This window comes from Galeopterus variegatus, unplaced genomic scaffold (assembly GCF_000696425.1).
Source record: "Galeopterus variegatus unplaced genomic scaffold, G_variegatus-3.0.2 Scaffold2596, whole genome shotgun sequence".
In the NCBI taxonomy this organism is placed as follows: domain Eukaryota; kingdom Metazoa; phylum Chordata; class Mammalia; order Dermoptera; family Cynocephalidae; genus Galeopterus; species Galeopterus variegatus.
In genome coordinates this window covers 118,884-124,883 of record NW_007728707.1, presented here as the reverse complement: position 1 = coordinate 124,883, position 6,000 = coordinate 118,884, and the positions used below count along the sequence as shown (strand labels likewise).

Sequence of the window (6,000 nt, the reverse complement as noted above, 5' to 3'; positions counted from 1 at the left end):
TTTTAAAAAAAAAAAAAAAAAAAAAAAAAAAAAAAAAAAAAAAAAAAAAAAAAAAAAAAGAAAGCTCCATCCTGTACATCTGGTTAGTGAGAAGAGAGACCTGTTCTCAGAAGGACAAGTAGGAACCATGATTGAATGAAGGCAAAAGAAGACATGGAGGTTGCTGCTTAGGGTGAATCTAGTTTAGTCTTCATGCAATGGGACAGGCACAGCCTTCACTTCATGCAATGGGACAGGAAGAGCCTTCACTGCTTAAATGGGTCTAGCCCATTTAATCCATAGAAAATAGCCCAAGGGGATGTGAAATAATGCAAAAGTGAAGTGTGCGTCTACCTGAAATGCTATGTGTGCCAGATTATATATGTGGTCATGTGTCGCTTAATGACAGGGATACATTCTGAGAAACAGGAGGATGTTAGAAGATTTCTGAATCATTAAAGATTTTAAAAATTTTAATTACGCAGATCTGATAACTAAGTTGGAGAACTAAAGGCAAATTCTAAATGGTGCTAACAACATACTGTTTAGTGGAAACATCTAATTATAGAACTGCATATTTGATATGATTATATTTATGTAAAATGTATCCATTTTTTGACTGAGATACATATTCATAAATTTTTTAAAAAATCATATTTAAAAATTAACATTAAATAGTGGTTATTTTTAGGTTTTGAATTATGTGGAAATGTTCATTTTTCTCCTTAAAATGCATCTGTTTTGTTTTCACTTTACAACATATTTGTATAATGTAAAAATATTTTTCTAAAAAAATTACATTGGCATCATAGGGATCATCTCACACATGTGCAGGATGCTGTCCTAGCTGTCATACAAAATTACTCTAAAAGACATTGTCCTGACTTTAAGGAATTTAAATTGAAAAGATAACACAGACAAGATGAGCAGACTGGGCATATTTTCCAAAGCACAAAGAAGTTTGTTTGCCTGGTTTTCTGGATGATGGAGTGCTAGAAACTCACCAACTACAGCTGTGGCCTCAGATTTGTATATAACTTATTTTTCTTAAAAGACATTGATCAATGATGGCATTTAGATTTCTTTCAACACGAGGCAGTAAAAAGAACACTACTTTAAAATGGACTGATTTTTAAAAATAAATATAATAAGTATAACAAGCACTATTAAAGTGAAGCACTCATTTCAGTAGTAGAAAAGCTCATAAGGATTTTCAAAATTCTTTTCTGGGACTGTTCTTGTAGCTTATTCACAAACTGAATGAGAAAATCAGCTTTGTTACTTTACAAACATTTCTCAAATTTGTCCAAAACTCCTTAACAGCACCTCCTACCTTAGCCATGGTGCTAGGTGCATTTATGGATAGCATCCCATTTAATCCTCAAAACAACCATCAAAAGTAGATATTATCATCATCTTTTTTTTTTTTTTTTTTTTTTTAGATTATAAACAGGCTCATTAGTTGTTTGGAGCCACAGAGCCACAAGTAGGAAATCAGGAAATGAGCACTCTTTTCCTTAATTTATGTATAATATTTGGAAAAAACACTGGGTCTGAAGTCAGATCTACAGAGCTATAAAAGGATTACTAATATCAAAGCCCAGTATTACAAGGTGAAGCTTAGAAAAGGAACAATCCTTCATATGGGAGATAATCCCTGGCCCTGGAATTTTATTGCTGTTGATTTGTAGTGACTACAAATGTCTAATCATTTTCTGAGATACATTTTGTTGTATAGAAGAGAATTCAGGGGCAGCAAGCAGTGGGGAGGCTATAAGGAGAAAAACAATCCTTAAGAAACTCTCAGGAAATCATGGTATGGCCACTGGTAACTCTTCTGCAACCTTAAGGAAGCTAACCATTGGCTCTCACTTATGTAAAGATAAAAATATCTTTTAAATGCCAGGGAATCACAGCTCCCTCTACGCCTCATCCCCCACTGATCTTCCTAGCCTCATGCCTTGCAATACAACTCTCTGACCTACATTTTTTTGTTCCAGTAACACCAAACTGGTTGTAGTTCCCTCATTTTAATCTTCCATTGCCTTTACTTCTGACCTTGCTTCTGCTTAGAATTCTGTTATTCGCCTAAGTATTTCTCATCTTTTAAGATTCAAATCAGAGTTACCTCCTCTAGAAATCTTCCTCCTGAACTTTTAAGGCTGATTAGTTCCCTCATTTTAATCTTCCATTGCCTTTACTTCTGACCTTGCTTCTGCTTAGAATTCTTTTATTCGCCTAAGTATTTCTCATCTTTTAAGATTCAAATCAGAGTTACCTCCTCTAGAAATCTTCCTCCTGAACTTTTAAGGCTGATGAAGTACCTCTCCTCTTTGCTTCTATAGTATATTATACTATATGAATCTGTTTATATTGTCTTATCTTCCTCTCTGTACTGTGAGTTTATCAAAGGCAGAAAACCTCTATATCCCAGATCCTTAATGGGCAAGTGATAAATATTTATAGCCCCCAACGGAATAAGCATTCTTCATTGTTAAGGGCAAAGAAGGAGATTATAAAACTGATCAGTGTTATCAGAAGTCAATACTTTGTCATGATGAAAGAAACATAAGAACTTAGAATACCTGCTTTACTGAAGTTGGAGCTTTGCTTTGCACTGTATTGTAAATTCCTCAAGAAAAAGGCAGAAAGAACTATGAGCACTCTCATCACCAAGTGCTCTCAAATGAAATCAGTTTGAAGCAGTTTTCATTAAGATGGATTGAATGTGGCATCGTGAGAAACACTTTATCAAATGTAGTGTTTTACTTAGTGATTAACTATATACCAGTTGATGAAGCTCCCCAAATCCTTTGTAATCCCACCACTCCAATAAACATTTAATGAGTATATAAGTTCAAAAAGCCTAGCAGAGGATTTAAACCTTCAATCTTGTTTTTATTTACTCTTGGAACTCAATTTCTCACTTCAAGTGAAGAATGCTGGTGTCTGAGGCTCATCTGTTGCCCCGGTAAAATTAATGTGCCTCCAACAGTTTAAATTAAACATGTGATATTTAAGATGAAAGAAATTTAGTAAGAGCGCTACAGTATCGGTCACATTCACCTTAAAATGTTTGAACATCAGCAAATTGTTTCGTTAAAAATTGTTCATTCAGAAGTCTCAAAAAATAATATTGAATGAGATTTGTTTTAACTTTCGAATGTGAAATCTGAAAAGCATAGAAAAGTTTGGTAATTGAATCCTGCAGTACAACAGCACTGAAAACTAAGTGTGGTGGTATAGTGTAAACTGTACTTTCCTGTGTTAGAACACATGAGCTCTTATTTGGCCTCTATTACTTACTATTGATGTGTCTTTGGGCCAGTCATGTAGCTTTTCTGAGCTTTCTCATCTCTAAAGTGGGAATATGGATGTTATATTTTCCTATCTCACTGGTTTGTTATGGGGTTCAAATGAGATATATATAAACATATATATATATATATGAAAATGTAGAAAAACCATAGAGCATCATATAAATCATGTAGAATTACTATTACTACATTTACACAATTAAAAGGGAGAGGTACAAAATCCCATTGATGACTATAATAAATGTACCTGCTTAGATTTCATTTTGAATAATTTATCTATCATGGATTAAATTTTACTTAAGTTTAGAGAACTGTAATAAACTATGCATAAACTGTTTATCTCTAACATGGAAAAGAGAAATGAGAAAGAAAAAAGCCCTAGACATGGGGAGAAAAATAAAGATATTTCAGCTATCCAGAGAGGTTAGTGGATTTTGATACAAATCTAATATGAAGCAAAACATTCAGTTACATGAACCAATGATTTCATCTGCTAAAACATACCTAGTCATTAATCAAAAGCAAACAATTTTTTCATTAGATATATCTGGGAGTTAATAAACAAGAGTTTACGTTCCTTTTGGGATTATCAATCTGACTATACAAAATACTTAGTAAAAGTTCTTTTGTCTGTAATATACTGTATATTTAAGTATAAGTATCTGTATTTAAAGCTATAATGTGTGAGATATACATAGCATATCTTATAGAAGCTTTGAAATAGGATTTTTAAAGTATCTATGCCTATTTTGGGAGCTACAGTTTAAATTACAAAAGGCCCTCACATTTTATGGTTCCTTCAACTGCTTAGCAATCTTGCTGGGAAGCAGAGACAGATATATCCTAAATACACTCTTATCGAGAAATGAGTTGAAAAATAGATTATTTTAAAGCTATCATTAGATACTCTTACAAACATATTTATGTCCAATAATAAGTGATTGTTTAGATATAATAATATAGTCATACAATGAAAGATTCTGCAAACATTAAAAATCCTGTTACAATAAAGTATTCAGCATTACTTACAAAGCATTCTTGCAAAAACCATTTTACGTGAATTTAACAAAGCTTTTACATCTAATATCCATTTTTCAGGAAATACAGAGATAGAGGAATAACCCAAAAGATATCACAAGGAAACAATAACACATATTCAGAACTTGGAACGATCTACAAGTCATCTGGCTTGATTTCTTCACAAAGGAAATGTCATGAAAAAAGAGAGAGAGATGGTGCTTATTTAATACGGATTTAAGAAATCTAATGCTCAAATGTAATGAGTGATCCTTGAGTGGGCTGTGGTTTCAAAAAAACAGCTAAACAGACATTCTGGGGACAACTGGTGAAGTTTGAATATGCACCAGTTATTAGATAAAATTAGGGAATTATTGTTATTTTGTTACATGTGAAAATGGTATTGTGATTATGTAGGAGAATATCATTATTTCTGGAAAATCAGCATGATGAAATTTTTAGGGGTAAAGTATGATGTCTACTTTAAAATGATTTAGCAAAAAATAATGTATAGGGCATCCTAAATGATTTCGTGCAGTAAGTTTTAATAACTTCAAAGCTTAACTACCAAAACTTAAAATTTTTTTGAAACTTTATTTATATTTATCTGCTTTTTGTGAATCTGAATAATAAAATTTTCCTTTATTTTCTGTTCCAGTCAACGTTTGCCATTTTCAGAGAGGAACTAAAACAAAAATTTATCATAAAAATGGATTCAATACAATCACAAACCCAAATAAGTATAAAAAATGTAAATACCTAAATTTCAAATACTGCCCTTTTGTCAGTTTGTAGCAATTAAAGTTTTGAAGTCACTAAGTCTTAAAACTCCATTAAGATTTTGGGTTGCCTGTATATGGAAGAAGCAAATAAGGCAAAATTTTCATAATTATTGAATCTAGGTATGGGGGATTTGGATATTTAATGTACTATTCTATGCTTTTTCTGTATTAAATTTTTTTAATAAAAAGTTAAAATACTATAAAAGAATATATACTTAAGAAAATGATCATACACTATTCAAAGGTTAAAAAAGCTGTTATAATAGGATTATAACATGACTCCATTTTATACTAAACATCCATAAAAATACTCATCTAAATATATAATAAAAAATATGGAAAGAACATTTATCACAAAGTTAATAGTAAATCTGTGTTATAATACTTCTCTCTTTCCTTTTCAGTATTTTCCACAAACCTGTATTTATGGAAATCATAAACATATATTACCATAAACATGCATTTCTTCAAAAATAATAGCCATTTTATATAGATTTAATAGTTACAAAAAGTGCTTAAAGCAGCCTTTAAAGGGCTATTCTGCTGTTCTTAAGGTAAAAAACAGTTTGTTTCTTAATCTGCTTCATTAAACTATCAATGATAGCTCTAAGTTTGTATTTTTTTAATTTTTTAGTTTTTTTCCTCTGCAGCTGGCAGTACGGGGATCTGAACCCATGACTTTAGTGTTATAAAGCTGTGCTCTAACCAGCTGAGCTAACTGGCCAACAACAGTTTGATTACTAATTATCGTCTTGGAATTCAATTTTTAAAATTTGTTATAAAATATATTTTTGTTTATGTCAGAATTTAACATAAACTACAAACTAAAAATCTCAGGCATCCTTGCCCTGTGTTCTCAAAATTCCTGTCCTCTTTAATTCTAATAGCTTTCCCCTCTACTTCAT

At 31.6% G+C, this 6,000-nt stretch overlaps 1 protein-coding gene across 1 annotated transcript in view; it reads right to left on the bottom strand.

Moving 5' to 3' along the window:
• LOC103598396 (FAS-associated factor 1-like) overlaps positions 1-6,000 on the bottom strand; it is a 180,344-nt gene that overhangs the window by 149,646 nt on the left and 24,698 nt on the right. The gene's annotated exons all lie outside the window — the stretch shown is intronic.